Source organism: Polyodon spathula, chromosome 1, assembly GCF_017654505.1.
Source record: "Polyodon spathula isolate WHYD16114869_AA chromosome 1, ASM1765450v1, whole genome shotgun sequence".
NCBI lineage: Eukaryota > Metazoa > Chordata > Actinopteri > Acipenseriformes > Polyodontidae > Polyodon > Polyodon spathula.
Genome location: NC_054534.1, coordinates 68,593,415 through 68,610,494, shown reverse-complemented (window position 1 = coordinate 68,610,494; position 17,080 = coordinate 68,593,415). Strand labels below are relative to the sequence as shown.

Below are 17,080 nucleotides of genomic sequence, written 5' to 3'. Positions count from 1 at the left end.
ACAGCCTTAATGACACTGCATGCAAAAATGATGGTATAATTGTACTGTACTACCATTATTATTAACTTTACACGCCACGTTATGGTGTTTTGTGAGCAGCAGTACCAGAACTTATGGTGACGCTATCAACAACTGAGGAAAACAGACTTGATTACAGATTTTAATATTTTAAAATAAAAATGTCAATACAGTAACATTTAAATATAAATGCGAAGGGAGATGCAGATTCCTCAAATGTTTGTGAAGCGTTTCTCATTTTATTTGTGTCCCTTGACAAACGCTTTTGTCCCCTTTCGCCTTCCTTACTGTGGAAAACTCGACAGCGCCAGCGATGTGCAATTTCTTTTTATCCCATGCAGACAGTGTGGGGTTGAAGAGTTTGTGAATGAGAATCGACGAAGTGCCATTATAAGTTCAAATACTGTTATAATAATAATAATAATAATAATAATAATAATAATAATAATAATAATAATAATAATAATGTAGCGTTCTGTGCTATGGGGGTGAGACAGACTCGGTGGAGACCAGATGAGGTTCCACGTACTTTTATTTTTAATAACACAACGAAACCCTGTTTGGGCCGGGGTTCACGCCAAAATAATAAATAGCTGTCTCTCTCTCTTTTACACCGCAGACTCACTGGGGGTCACGCACTTCTTCAACGAGAAACACTCTCTCAGCCAGTTCTCCGTCTCTCGCAGTCTCTCTCACGTCAGACATTCTCACGCCTACTCCCGCTCGCGTCTACCCCCCCCCCCCTTCCCCCTCCTACTTATAGCCTCCGGAGGAACCGCCCACTGCGCGCGCGCACGCACACACACACACACACACACACACACACACACACACACACACACACACACACACACACACTAACGGCGTGCCCCGTACCCTCACAATACACAGAACCTTAACAGGACGTCCAGGATGCTGCCATCGCCAGGGTTGTTACATAGCCCCCCCCCAGTAGTCCCTCGTCCACGAGGGAAGAACAAAGTCTCGGAAACGACCCGGGAGGCGATAAGGTCTTTGCGGGTGGGAGCCCTCTGTGGAGGACGGGCTCCCGTCAGCCACAGGGGACAGGGAAACTGAACGGTCGGGGGAGGAACCCTCAGCCCTGGGGGTGGGAGGACTGTTAGGGCGGGGTGGATCAGGAGGGGGCAGGAGCTGCTGGGTAGGAGGGTGCTGGGTGTTGTCCCAGGTAGGGGGCCAGCCGATCCCGGTGCAGCACTACCTTGCGTCCTCTGTGAGGTAGCTGCACCAGGTAGGCCACGTCCCTGATCCTCTCCAGGACATGGCAGGGACCAAGCCAGTGGCTGTCCAATTTGGGGCAACGGCCCCGCTGTCTCTTGGGGCTGAAGACCCACACAAGCTCCCTGGCAGTGAAGTGGCGCCCCCGTACTCGGAGGTCATAGTTCCGCTTTTGCCGTACCCCAGCGGCCTGCAACTGATCCCTGGTGAAGCTGTGGGCTGATTCCAGTCGGTCCTGTAGTCTCCTGGCATACTCAGGGCCCGGGGGTACACTGGGGGCATCTGAGGGACAACCAAAAGCTAGCTCCGCAGGAGTGCGCAGCTCACGCCCCAGCATCAGCAGGGCAGGGGTGCCAGGGCAATCCTGGACAGCAGAGTGGCAGGCCAACAGCACGACAGGCAGGTGGGTGTCCCAGTCCCGCTGGTGGGTGGTGGTGGTGACAGCCAGCTGCACGGCCAGCGTGCGGTTGAACCTCTCCACCAGTCCGTCGCTCTGAGGGTGCAGAGGGGTGGTCCGCGTCTTCTTGCTGCCCAGGCACCGGCACATCCCAGCAAAGACCCGGGACACAAAGTTGCGCCCTTGGTCGGAATGCAACTCTTGAGGGACCCAGAACCGGCTGAAGAACCCCTCCAGCAGTGCTTCAGCAACCATCTCCGCCTCCTGGTCTGGCAAAGTCTTAGTGAAGTAATCGAGGGCCACCAGAACGAACCGGTTCCCCCTCTCGGAGCGTGGAAAGGGGCCTGGTACGTCTACGGCAACCCTCTCCATAGGCCCCCCGACCTGGTACTGCTGGAGTGGGGAGTGCGACCGGCCCTGGGGTCCTTTTCGGGCAGTGCAGCATCGGCAGCGGTCCTCCACGTCTCGCCTGCACTGCCCCCAGTAGAACGACTGGCAGAGCCGCCTCAGGGTCTTTGTCACTCCAAAATGACCAGTGCCTGGGGTCCCATGATGGGCCTCTAGCACCTCCTGGCGCATCGCCCCGGGGACAACCACCTGCCACCTCACCTCCCCCGTGGCAGGCACCTTCCAGTGCAGCTGAAGGACTATGTCATGCAAGGCCAACCCTCTCCACTGAGCCCACTGCCCCTGAGTGGTGGTGGGAAAAGGGGCCACCTCCTCCCAGGGAGGCCTTCGCTGCTCCTCTAGCCATTGTAGTATGGGGCGGAGGTCCGGGTCTCTGTCCTGATGGGCCCTCCAATCCACCCTCTCAGCCGATACTGCCACCCAACATTGCTCTTCCCCCCAGGCGGGACAGCTCTGCTTCCCTCTCCTCCTTTCTGCTGCAATGGGCGCATCCCTCCCGGGCACAGGGACGACGGGACAGCGCGTCCGCATTGGCGTGCTTCTCACCAGCCCGGTGTTGGATTTGGTACTGAAACGCCTGGAGCTGCTCGATCCAACAGGCGACCTGTCCCTCCGGCTCCCGGAACGTCAGGAGCCACTGCAGGGCAGCGTGGTCCGTGTGAATGGTGAAGGGGAGCCCGCAGAGATAGTGGCGAAAGTGGCGGACCACCGCAAGCAACTCCCGTCGGGTGACGCAATACCGGCTCTCTGCCTTGCTGAGTGACCAGCTAAAATACGTCACCACATGCTCCCCTTCCAGACCCGGCTGGGATAAGACAGCCCCGATCCACTCGTTGCTCGCATCTGTGTCCAGCAGGAAGGGAGAACGAACATCTGGGGGAGCCAGCACCGGGGACTGGCACAGCGCGTGTTGCAGGGAGGCGAATGTCTCCTGGCACGCCGGGGTCCACTCAAAGGGCTCGTCTTTTCTCAGGAGGCGGAGCAGGGGGGCAGCGATGGTGGCAAAGCCCTGCACAAACCTGCGGTAGTAGGACACAAGCCCTAGGAAGCTTCTAACCTGCCGGGGGTTGACGGGAATAGGCCAGTCCCTCCCTGCGGTGACCTTGTCCACCTTTGTCTGGATCCCCTCTGCTCCCACTCGGTGCCCGAGGAATGAGACCTCCTGGCGCATCAGCTGGCATTTTTCAGAGTGCAGTTTAGCCCCGCTCTCCTCACTCGCCAGAGCACCTCACGCAGGGAGGCCAGGGTGTCCTGGAAGGTCCCTCCGTGGACCAGCAGGTCATCCAGGTAGACCAGGCACTCCGATGGGGGTACTCCGGCCAGCTTCTTTTCCATGAGCCGTTCGAAAGTTGCAGGGGCGTTGCAAAGTCCGAACGGCATCACAGTAAACTGCCACAGACCCCGTCCAGTGGAGAAGGCAGTCTTTGGCCGTGCAGAGGGATCCAGCGCAACCTGCCAGTAACTGCTGCAGAGGTCCAGCGAAGAGAACCATCTAGAGCCGGCCACCAAGTCAAGGGACTCATTGATGCGGGGAAGGGGGTAGGAGTCCTTCTCCGTTACATCGTTCACTCACCGGTAATCGACACTAAAACGCCATTTGCTATCCTTCTTACGCACCATGACTACCGGCGAGGTCCAGGGGCTGTCGGACGGCTCAGTGATCCCCGCTGCCTTCATCTCCTCCAGCACCTGCTCTGTGGCTTCCTGGAGGGCGAGTGGTTGGCGGCGAGGGCGCTGCTTAATGGGACGGGCGGCTCCCATCTCGATCTGGTGCTGCACCAGGTGTGTCCGTCCCACGTCATCCGAGGCGGTAGCGAAACTGTGGCGATACTCGTACGCCAGTTCCCACAGCTGGCGACGCTCTTCTGCGCAAAGCCCTTCGCAGTTCCTGAGCCAGACTGCGTGCACTGCACTGAGAGCTGGGTCTTCAGTGGAGACCGGTGGCAGAGGGGAGATTGCTGGAGACGCTGAATTACTCCTGACAGTAGGGCGTGGCATAGCAGTATCCTCCCACAGCCCTTGGGTAGCGGTTGACGGCTTCAGGCAGGGTGGCGGGGCTGCCTGGGGGAGAGCTGCATTCCCCTGGGCCACACCAGAACTGCAAGAGGGCGGCTGTACACACTGGTGAGCATTGCGGCCTGAGGGTGGGCGTGTTGGCTGGCGAGCGTTGCGGCCTGAGGGTGGCCGTGTTGGCTGGCGAGCGTTGCGGCCTGAGGGTGGCCGTGTTGGCTGGTGAGCGCTGGGACCTGAAGGCGGCTGTGCAAGCAGTAGCTCCTTCCGGAGTGTGGGCCGTCGAGACGCTGTATTGTCCCTGATGAGACTGGCGCATGATGGAGCCCGGGGGTGTGCTGAGGTCTCCCGTCTCACTGCAGCGGTCCGTTGTGTCCTCGACAGATCCTGAAAGGGGTCCCGACTCCGACCGAGCGGTCCAAGGGGTGAGGCTAAAGCTAAAGCCGGACTCCCCTGTATGTGCAGTGTCCCGGTCCAGAGGTTTAGCTGTCCGCCTGTGTACCGCAGGAAGTCCAGGCCCAGTATGCAGGGGTCCTGTACAGCTGCTACCCAGATGGGGTGGTGCACTGTCCGTCCAGCCACTTCAATAGCAAGGTTGCCCTTTCCTTGCATGGGGGCTAGCTCTCCAGTCACAGTGCACAACTGCAAGGTGGTGGGCTCTAGCCGGACCCCTGCAGGGAGCACATCGGGGCGGATGAGAGTCACCGTGGAGCCAGTGTCCACGAGAGCAGTGCACAGGACCCCCTCAGTGCGGACGGGGACATGGCAGAAGTCCCCGGCAGTGGTCCTTCTTACCGTTATAGCTGGCTGGCACTGCCTGTGGTCGGCTGTTTCCGTGGGGGGTGACGCCCTGCTCTGTCAGCTACTCGGGTTAGTACTGGTGGCGGCCGCTGCAGCTGGGTGGTCCACGATTAAGGGAACTGGACTAGGGGCACCCGTCGTCCCGTCTATGCGGGCCCCTTGGCGTTTCTCTGCAGTTGCTGTGTCAGGCGTGGTGGTGCAGCAGCTGCTGCTGGGCAGTGGCGCCGTAAGTGGCCAGGCTGTCCACAGCCCCAGCACAGCTGTGGGGGGAGGTATCAGGAGTCCGAGCCAGCTGGGTGATTGCCGCCCTGATGAGGGTGGTAAGCTCCCGGGGCCAGGTGGGGTCAATGGTGCGGTACGGGGCCTCCTCTTCTTCTGCTTGGGCCATGCGAGCTCGAGGTGGTGTGTGGTCAGGCCGCCTCTTCTGCAGACCACTCTCGCTCCCAGGGGCATGGTCCTGCTCACCCTCCTCGAGCACTGCCTCGACTCGTTCGGCGTGAGCCACGGCGAGCTCTAGGGAGGTTGGGGCAGCAAACCGGACCTGCTGACGTAGAGCGGTCGGGGTCAGTCCGCAAACAAAGGCCTCGACAGCCAAGTCCTCCTGGGTGGCTGGCGGGAACGTTGGGTAACCCCTCCTGGTCAGGTACTGAACAGCAGCCAGTACGCCTGCAGCGCTTGTCCCTCTAATGCAGCCGCCAACTGTCCTGCTTTCTCCGTCGGCCCCCAGTCATTAGTGAGTATAAAATAGTAGACAAGAAGTGCTCCAGGCAACAAGGTTGGAAAAGCAACACCTCATTTTGTGTAAAATCATTAGATGAAATTTAATAGATAATGTAATTATCATTACAGGATTTGAAAACTAGATTGTAACTATGTTGTAGTGGATTTTTTTTAAATACTCCAGTACCCTCTTGAAAGTAAAACATCTGTTCATTTTGCAAAACTAGCACAGAAAAAAACTACAATTTGGAGCTGTTGCAAAAATCTAGAAAACTTTATTCAGTTCTGATGAAACTTTGTGTTAGTAGCAGTTCATGAGAGAGTAACTGAATCTGAGGCTAGATCAAGGCTATGTTTATATTTACATCTGTGGAGGAATGAATGTCACTGGCATGCTTGTTGTTAGCACTAGCAATATTATCACAGGATCCCCTTTTTGTTTGTTGAAAAAGTGTTTGGTTCTTTGCTTGTGTTTTATACTTCAGCCTGGGGCAGTCCTATATAAGAAAACATATACTTCTATAAAACATATAGATTGTCTGCAATTGGCAGATGGTCTCAAAATGTCAAAAGGATGTTTCACTGTCACTGTGATTGATGTAAGCAGGAATGTCTACTGTATTGGATATTCATTTTTAATTCTTTAAAGAAATGAAAGGTTTTCCTATAAATAAGATGAAAAGACAACACCAGTTATTGTTTCAGGTACAATTTAGAATGCCAGTTTTATTATGAAGCACACAATTTTCTCATATAAATTCAATAAGGTACTTCCAACATCAATAACTTTCTTTTTCTTTTAAGTACAACTAAAGGCAGACTACAATAAAGGATACATCGCTGTGAAGCAGGTAAGATATGGGAAGCAATATATATATATATATATATATATATATTCTTGTATATAAAGCATAGCAACAAACATGGTCTGCTGTTGGAAAAATATAAATGAAAATATGGATAATTTAGAAAGGAAAGAACTATACGGGAAAAAAATGCAAGGAAATAAAATTTCATCATGTTAATTGTTTCTTATAGTTTTATTGTATTTATGAATGAATTACTTGATTGTAAAATCTGATCAGCACAAGAAGAAACTGACTCTTACAATGTCTATTACATGCAGTATTTTATTAACATGACCTTACAAAGCTAATTTTAAATTCCCTTTCAAGTACGAAATGTAGCCATTACTGAATGGGTATTTACCTCCTAAAGACCAGAAACCTGAATAAGATATAACAAAGCTGCTCAGCCAAGCCTGTGAAGCAGTCATGACTGCCCCAAAGGGTATAATGTACTTTGCGCACAGATCTGCTATTGTACTGACTGAGTGGTTTTGCCAGTAGCTTGCACAGGTGGGCATCCCTGTACAGTGCTACCCGCATTAACTTTGAACCGTTGGACCTGTACCGTGCCGGTACCGAGGTCACCGATCCGCTCTGTTCCCAACCCGGTACATTACCGGAACCGAGGTTACCGCATCGGAACTGAACCGACCCAGTTCTGACCAGTACCATACTGTATCAATCCAGTGCTAAAAGTCACCGAACCACCCAGTACTGTCCCATTTCCGACCCAGTACCGACCGGTGCTTACATTCCCGGTATGGTACCAAGCCGATCTTGTTCGGGTTTTGAACAGCCCTATTGCTGTAAGCAGACGAAGGCAGCACCTGTACATTGTTACTGTACTCTGCATTGCTACTTGCATCATGCCTGGGTTTTATCCCTGTGACACATGCAAGGCCAGTCTGCCAGTTTAGTACAAGAACGGCAGATGCTGTTTCTGTCTCAGGCCAGAGCATGCAAAGGAGGCATTGGTGAACTGCAGTTTCTGCGAGTTTTCTGCATATTTCTCCAAGCTCACGCTGGAGAAATATGCAGAGCGCTCTTCCTCATCACCCTCTGGTGGCTGCACCCTCAACCGATGGAGGTGGTGTTCAGAACCAGCCCATGGCTGCTCGCTGCTGAGGCTACAATAGGTTTCGCCGCCCTAGACACCAGCCCATGCAACAGACGCCACAGTTTGCTGCCACAGGCCCAGAGCCCCTTTTCAGGGAGCCATCTGAGTATTGGCGTCAGTGCACCATGGACATCTGGGTGCTTACTACCATTCAGACCAGTTACTCACTGCAGTTCAAGCACGGTCCCCCTTCCATTTCAGGGCATGACTGTAATTTCAGTCACAGACCAACAGGACACCGAGGTGGTTTCTCAGGAAGTAGCAGCTCTGCTACAAATTACTACTGACATGATAGACCAGTTGGAGGAAGGTTCTACTCCAGGTACTTCTTTGTGCCCAAGCGGGGTGGTGGCCTCAGACCAATCCTCACCTCAGACAGGTCAACTTGTATTAGAGCCGAAGGAGGTTAAAAATGTTGACAATGCAACAGCTGTTGCAGTCAGTCTGGTCAGACAACTGGCTCCCCACATGGGACCTCAAGGACGCCTATTTCCACATCCCCATAAAACCAGCTTACAGGAAGTACCAGCGGTTTGCCTTTCAGGAAACAGTGTATGAGTTCCAGGTCTTGCCATTTGGCCTCTCTAGCTTGTGCTTTTCAAAGTGCATTTTCGAAGTGCATGGAAGCTATCCTGGCCCCATTGAGACTAAATGACATCAGATTACTCAATTGTATGGACAAATGGCTTATTTGTACCCAATCTCCAGCACAGGCAGATGCCCATATGAAACTTGTCACTGGCCACCTTCAACTGTTGGGCCTTACTCTGTCAGACAGAATGCAGAGAGTAGCCACCTGTTTAAAGCTATTTCAGCTTAACAGAGTAGTTGATATGGTAGTGACATTCCAGAAACTTCTGGGCTTGATGGCAGCAGCTTCTCAGACCTTACCTTTGGGTCTCATGCACATGCGTCCTCTTCAGGCCTGGTTCAGAAGCAGGGTTTTTAGCCCGCATTGAACCATGACCACCTAGTGATAGTGTCTTGCCACTGTCAAAAGGCACTTTCTTGGAGGAAACAACCTGCCTATCTATGCCTTGGCATAGCGCTGGGCAGTATCACCAGAAGGGAGAGCGTCACCACGGATGTGTCCAGCCTGGGCTGGGGTGCTGTGTTGAATGGCAGTGTCACCACAAAATGGGTTTTAGAACTGCAGATAGTTTACCTGGCCTTGCAGAATTTTTAGCAGAAGGTTCGAGGGAGACATGTGCTTGCCCATATGGACAACATCGCAGTGGTGGCTTACATCAACCACCAGGGCTGCCTCAGGTCTCCGGGACTGCATCATGTGGCACAAAAGCTTTTGCTTTGGCACGCAAGAACCTGGGGTTTCGACCCCACGACCTGTCTCATGGCAGTTAAACAGCAATTTTTTCAGAACCTGTTTAATAAGGGGAAATCCTCCATCAATCTGGCAGCTATTTAAGTTTGCCATGTCAAAATTGACTCCCCACGAGTCCGCCTATGAAGGATTGTTCCTCGCGAAAGGCTTAACGTAGTGCTTGATGAACTTATGAAGTCTCTATATGAGCCCTTGCATTCAGCTGAGCAGAAATTTTTATTGGCCAAAGCAAACCTTTCTTGCTTGCCATCACCTCTGTGAAGCGGGTGAATGAGATGCAGGCATTCTCAATTGCGAAAGCCTGCTTCATTTTTACAGAAGCCTTGACAAAGGTTACGCACTGTACCAATCCTGCCTTTTTGCCAAAGATGATCTCGGCATTTCAGGTCAACCAGTCTGTGGAACTGGAGGCGTTCCATCCACCTCCTTTCCAGTCTGACAGAGCGACAGCTCCATACACTATGCCCTGTGCGGGCCCTAGCGTATTATGTTGACAGGACAAACAGTTTTTGGACAATCTGAACAATTTTTTGCTCTACTATGGTGCTAAATCCCATGCCCTGTCTAAACAAAGGCTGTCCAAATGTATAGCAGACACAGTCAGGACTGCCTATGAGCTGGTCAAATCGCCCCTTCAGAAAAACTCACTGCCTCTCCCACCAAGGACATGGCAACTTCATGGACTTTATTCCAGGGTGCACCTGTCAAGGACATTTGCAATGTAGCAGTGTGGGCTATTCCCCATACCTTAACTAGGTTCTACAGACTTTATGTCGTCGATCCTCTAAACCCTGGTTTTGGAACTAGCATGTTAAGGGCAGCTTCTCAGTAGACCCTTACAATACAGGCATAGAGGTGAGTTTTCCCTCAATCTTTTAGCCCTAGCTACTTGTTACTGGGGTTCGGAATGGTAACACACAAGGTATCCTCGGCTTAGCCTTGTAGCATTCCAGTCGTGCAGCAATCTTGCCCTTGCGACGGTTGGATTTACTGACCCATTCGTTAATGGTTACATTTCGTACTTCAAAGGGAATGTTAGGTTATTATCATAAAGCTGAGCAACTTTGTTATATCTTATTCAGGTTTCAGGTCTTTAGGAGGTAAATACCCATTTGGTAGTGGTTACTTTTCTATTTCAGGGAACCAGGGTTATGATAACAACCTAATGTTATTCTGTAGATTTTTAAATTGTCATCTCAAGCTGGGTGTAAATCCAACCAGTGTGGACTTGGTGGATGTTGGTAAAGGCAATGAAGTGAAGCTGAAGCCAGGGCAGCTTCTGCATATAGTCAATCAGAAGTATCCCTACAAAGTGCAGTTCAGGGAGGAGGCTGCAGACAACACAATCTCTCCCATCAAAGAAGGAAAGCCAAGTTCAAAGACACCACAGGAGGCCAGCCCTGAGACTGGAGGTGCTAAAAGCTCATCCCCAAGCAGCAAGATTCCAAGGTTGGACACACCTAATAAGGATTCTGAAAGATGTACACAGGAAGGCCACATCAGTACCTTTGTGCCTTCTCCAAAACTGTCTGAAAGAAAGGTAAGCTTAGGCTTAGTACTGGCTATTAATACATTTATGAGCGTAATCATTTCATAACACACATTGGTGTGATCTGCATTGTTAGGCAAACACTTTCAAATTACATAAAATATATATATACACACACACATACACATTACACACATATTTTCAAAAAGAGCCAAATTCCCAACGTTTTGGTATGTTTAACATACCTTTGTCAAGGGAAAGTGTGTTTGAAAACAAACCATGATGGTACTTCTAGGCGTTTGATGCCATGGTAACTACACTCACTTATTTCTGTTTAAATCTATAAATGTGTTTGTGATGTACATATTTAGATAGTTCTCAATTACTATCTAGATTGATAAGTAAATATAAACCTTGGGAGTCCATTAGGTACATAACTCCAGATACGTAGGTAAATAAAAAGAAAATAAACAGAGATATTGTAATCCATTAAAAAAAGAAGATTTTCTTGATAAAACTACATTCCAGTCATTCGTGTGTGTGTGATGTGCTCCTAAGCTACTGAACCTGCATCTGAACCATGTTAGCATGACCCCTTCCATTCCAAGTGGTAGTTCTTCTAGCAGACGAGTTCCTGGCAATATCATATTTATTTTCTGGAGGACATTGGAGTCAAGGACTAAAATTCTCTATGCAAGATCCCAAAATGCAGGTAATCAGGTTAGCTAGCTCCCAGAAATACGGTGTATACAAATGACAAAAAGTAAGTGTTAAAAAAACTATATTTTTAAATGAAAGAATAACATCTTGACTACCTAGTGATGGGCACTGTACAACTTCATCTCCTTCAGTAATGCTGACCTGTAGATTGCTGTGGCGTAGGAACAATAAATTCAACAGTAGACCAGTAAAGTGACTGTGTGGATGCCCTGGAACTGTTTATTAGTTATCTTTCTGTATAAGAAGTTAAAGTAATGAAAGCATTAAAAACAAAAATAAAACTTGGCTACATTTTGTATTTATTTATTTTCTTTACAAATGCTGTTTCTCCATTTTCAAACAAACATACTGAATGAAGTATACTGACTCCTGTGGTTTTTGATGCACATTTACAAAGATGAAAAGGTGGTTGTTATAAAGGACAAGTACCCCAAAGCCTGTTGTCACTGGCTGGTGCTTCCCTGGGAATCAATCTCCAGCCTGAAGGCAGTCAAGAAGGAGCATTTGGCCCTCCTGAAGCACATGCACAGCACTGGGGAGAAGATAGTACAAGATTGCCCCGACTTTAGCACACTGCAGTTTCGACTGGGATATCATGCCATTCCAAGCATGAGGTAAAATACAGAGGCTGTCAACAGCAATATAGATTTTTTTTAACCACCAGGTATCCTTTTGCCTCTGGAGTTCGTACCGGGTGCTACAATAGAACCTCTTGAGTTACGAACAACTTGGGAATGGAGGTCCTGAAAAGTCCATAACTCATAAAAATTAGTTTTCAGTGGTTTTAGTACAGTAAATGTGTGCACCTGCTATCTACAGCCTTAATCTGACAAACAATACAAGGATACAGCACAGTGATGCAATACTCATGTTGTTGTGGTTCTAAAGTCTTTAAAACAGTACTGTAAATGGAAAAAGGCTATATTTAAGTTACCATTGAAATCATAATTGTAGCAAAACCACAGATTTAAATGTCCAGGAAAACCTGGGTTAACGATGTGCTTGTTTTTAAACAAAATACATTCATGTAGTTTGCTCAGTTATGCAGCCGCCTTTGGCTTTAAAAAAAAAAAGCTGTTTTGTTTAAAACTAAGATGTTCCTAGTAAAATTGCCTGTACTTGCTTTGAAATCTGCCTCACCTTTCTGGATATGTTTGTAGGTACAGCAATTTTGACTAGCACGTCGCTTATAGCAGTGCCTATCTGGTTGTATTGCACTCTTGGTTGAGTGATTGCATATTTCCTGTTGAAAGTGGCGTGTTCGGTAGACCAGACAGTTTGTAAGTTTGGCATTCGTAATGCTGAAGTTCTACTGTATTACTTATGCCACTTCTCAATCTACACTCTGAAACTAGACTCTTATCTTGTTCTGTCTACAATCTACATTCCAGCCTGCAACTAGAAATGTCTTCCTACTTAATTTTTATTTTCTGCACTGATCATAATAAGGTCATTTGCAAACTGGGGAGATAGTCCCAGTGGCAGAGGGGCACCTGGCATAGGCCTGGACCCTATTGTGTTTTGTGGCCATAACTTCTGAAGAGAATGTTGTGTGAGGTTTATATTTTACAGAGAGGCCAATGGGCCTATAAGGTTTTGTTCCACGACTACCAGAGGAAGGTAAGCATTTATAGGGAGTGCTCCAGTTGGATTTACTTGTACTGATTTAAGAACTGTCCATATAATAATTGTCCATGTCAAAAGGGCTTTCAAACAGAATTGCTAATTTCTTATTGCCAATGACACACGTGTATCTCTCTTTTTAAGTCACATACATCTTCATGTTATCAGCCAAGACTTTGATTCCCCTTCCTTGAAAAACAAAAAACACTGGAATTCCTTTACAACAGAATAGTTTCTCCAATCTCAAGGTAAGAATGTCTTTGAATGCATGTTTGTGGTTGCAATAGTAAATGTCCTAATTTGAGTGTATTTGTAAGAAAGACAAACCAACTGTACATAATACATTAGTGTTTGTCTTTAACAAAGTCATTTACCTGCAGCTGCCCAACTGAGATTGAATATTTTAAGGCAGGTGGTAATTGTACACAGTTCAGGTTGATAAACAAACGCTGGCCTTGACAACACACAAGCTCTAACCAAATATGGGTGACGTATTGAGATAATGTAATTGCAGAGGCTTTAGTGATCAAAAAACATTTAAAATAATAAAGGCATCCCTGATAGGTTACTCTTTGCAGGCTGAAAGAAGACAAGATTAAGTGACTTGTTAAAACTTATTCTGTAACACAATTTTCTACGCTAACCACCTCACATAAGTGAGTGTTATTTTTGTGGATTGACCCAAAGTATTTGCTCAAATACAATGTTTAAGTTTAATAAACTTTATTGACAGTGCAAAATACAGAATAAGACAATATTTACCTTTAATTCTTCCTGCTCCAACAAGTAGCTCTAAGTAAGCCTGTTTTGTACCTAACTTGATGTTTACATCTTTTGTAACTGTTTCTTTGTTTCACCCAGTGGTTCCCATTGTTCTGGTTATAGCATTCTGTTTGCTTCAGCTATTTATCACTTTTGCTAGTAAAACAATTTTGGTCTAGACCAGCATTAGAGATTTAATTTCTATTTGCATGGACTCCCTAAAATAGTACATTCACTAATTAACCTTTTATTCAGGTTAGATTATAACTAATCAAGGAGTGAGCGCATGCAACTTTCCCATGATATATATATGTATATATAATATATATATTATATATAATATATCTATATATAATAGATATATATTTTTATTATTTGTTTTTTTAATCGATTAGTTGAACTTGTGAGCTTTGATCAATTAAAATTATTGATTGATTAATCTTGTCTACCTGAATGTGGTATCAAAATATGGTGCATGAAAGAAAAAAAAAAAAAAACTGGTAAAGGGTACTTCTAAAGACCTTGGAAAAGGGGCAACTGGAAAATATCCCAAATATTTCACAATATCTTAGAATGAAGAAGAAAATACTGGAACTTGTAACATTTGCTCATGGGTGCTTTCCTTTCACAGCAGAACAAGTTTATAGTATTCTTAGTCACAAATAAGTTGATTTCTTTTTATTCAAATGTATTTGTTTCAAACCATATCAGAAAATGAACACCGAACTAAAATTAAAAAAGCACTCAAATTACATTTCTTTTCAGCTAACCTAGGCTAAATAAATTTGCACTCAGTATGTTACATTATTTATTTATTTGGCAGACCCCTTATTCAAGGCGACTTACAGGTGTTACAGGGCAGTACAGGCTTATAATGCAAGATTAATACTTAAATACACTGTAGACAAATATATTTAAACATGTGGGTTTAAATCTTACACAAGGTTATTTATAAATGGTTACACAGTTATATGACTGCAGCTTCTGGCTAACACTCCTAACAAGCATTTCAATACAAAATCCAGACATTTCATATATCAGACATCTGTTAATAATACACATGTTAATATTCACATAACAATGAGTGCCAGTGGGTGCTTTGTTATTGTTCACCAGAACACCAATATGTAGGTGAAATGCAGAGCTTTCAATGAACAGAATGTCTAAGCATAGCAAACCTATTTTCCTTGCACCAAAAAACGCACTTGGGTTGGAAGTGAAAGTGCAACCTTTTTAAAAATCAATTAAAGGTGTTCCATACATTAGAGCATAACTTGTGTATGTTCCCACGGTTATGTAGTGTATTTTCTATATCCGGCAGATGTCATGGAAATGGTGGAGAGAAACGGAAAAGTCACAGTAAAGGATGGGACCAACGATTTGCTTAAACTGCTACTCCGATGCCATGTCTGCCGAAGGGAGCTGTCCACCATTCCTCAGTTAAAGGAACATTTGAAAACGCACTTACCATAGTGATATGAACTGGAGTTCAACCAGAAAATGTATTAAAATATGCCATTTTTATCTCTGGAAACAGTTCAAGTGAAAGAATAAGTGCTGATGATGTGGTAGCTCACTTTTATAAAATGTTATTGTTTATAATTTTGTGATCTGCTTTAGGCACCTAATATACAGAGAATGTTTCACTTTACAGCTGTGCAACATATCTGAATGTTAATCCAGTAAGTGGTAGGAAATGTGTAAACGTTCTTATTTAATTATAAAAATGTTTAGAAACTAGAGCTGTTTTTTTCTGGTCTTTATTATTCAGAGTGTTATTATTGTAAAAGTCATATAGTTGTATGCAGTGTGTTAAAACTGCACTCAATGGCTTAAATATTCTAGATTTGCTGCTACATGTATATGCCTCTACCAGTTGAATGTTTTTCATCTGTTATATAAGTATACTAACTCTACTCATAATATTCAAGTACCAGCAGTGAGATTATGACATTTTGGGCCCATGGAGATGTACATGTATTTAAAGATATTTCAATAATGAAGCCGTATGAAGACCAGGTTAGTTTGACTCCACGTAAATATTAAAATTATTTTTCAGACATTTACTGGTTAATGTTATGCTTTATCAAAGCTTGTATGTAAATGCAGGTATGTCATCGAATAATGTATTTATTCCTGTGTATAAATTGTCAATTAACCCTTTAAGGACCAGGATTGTGTTAACATGATCATACCGACGGGCTTCTAGGACCGCGATCGTGTAAGCACATTAAAAAAGCACTTTGTTTTGATGACTTACAGTGCCACCATACTTAGCAGTACAGGCTTGATACACATATCATTGCATAGGGGAGGGACTGACGTTCACTTCCTGATAGTTAGTTCACTGAGAGGAGCATTGAGCGTGTCAAGGGTGGAGAAAGTTTACAGCAGCCTGGCAGAGACAAAACATCACAGGAACTCATTTAGAGTGAATAAATAAAAGGGGAAATACTAGCTCTGAGGTATTTGACTTAATTATATTAGAACATTTATTCAGTCTCATGTTTTTATATCTATGTTTTTACAAAATGTATAAATCAAGAAACGAGTGGATATATGTACATACTATTTCATGAACTAAATGCATCAGGTACATTTTTTTTTTCCCTTGTTACTGATAATAATTAAATAACCGATTTTATTAATATTTATTGTGAAAAAATAAACTGAGTAGTGTCCATTATTGGGTATAAAGACTCAGAGAATAAACGTGTATTATGGCATTGCAATGACTCCAGGTTAAACAATGTTTTGTAATCTGCCCAAACATTAATATTTTTTAACAAAACTTTCAGGAAGTGTTGTAAGGTTCCTCTGATTATAGAATATGCATGTATCTGTAAGCAGAATATACAAATCCCCCAGAGTTTTCTGAAAAAAAGTACACCATTTCCAAGATGTTACTGTAAAAAAATGATTTTTTGTGAATTTTTATAGGAAGAGAGTCAACTACAGCCAAAAAACAGCTGGTTGTGGGGAAACATCCCACTGAAAAATGCTTGATCCTGAAAGGGATCAAGCATTTGAATATATGTATTTCTGCATACACATTTTCCATTAACACTGTGACAGGGTAGCATCACGGCCCAGGCTGGTTACTGGCAGGAATAAGACCCAGTACTTTTATTAAATCAAACAAACACAACACAAGGGCCAAAACAAAAGGTTCAAACAAAAGAACAAAACACTTGTAAGCTGGGCATTAGCCTGTACGGTCAACTTGCAAAACAGCACAAACAACCCCCACCGCCCCCAAATTCCTCCAACAAAGGATTTATCCTCCATTTTTTATTCATGTGACCACTCCCCAGTTAGCACCAATTACCTAAATGGGGAATGGCCACACCTGTGAGTGCTGGCAGAGATTGATTTAACCCCATCCCTGCCAACCTTGCATTCCCACACACACACACACACACACACTGCTTACATCAGCACGGCCTGTGCCCTGCCACAAACACAATAATCATTAATGAGCTTACAGTAATGCACAATCAGCAATTCCATATGCTGATCCACCAACACATTTGCATATAAAACAATTCACAATGGTGTTGAAGGATATGGTACTCTAAATGCATAGTAG

At 45.7% G+C, this 17,080-nt stretch overlaps 1 pseudogene; it reads left to right on the top strand.

The window, feature by feature from the left end:
* Positions 1 to 4,679: 4,679 nt before the first annotated feature.
* On the top strand, positions 4,680 to 16,071 carry LOC121323169 (annotated as a pseudogene).
* The last annotated feature ends 1,009 nt before the right edge of the window (positions 16,072 to 17,080 follow it).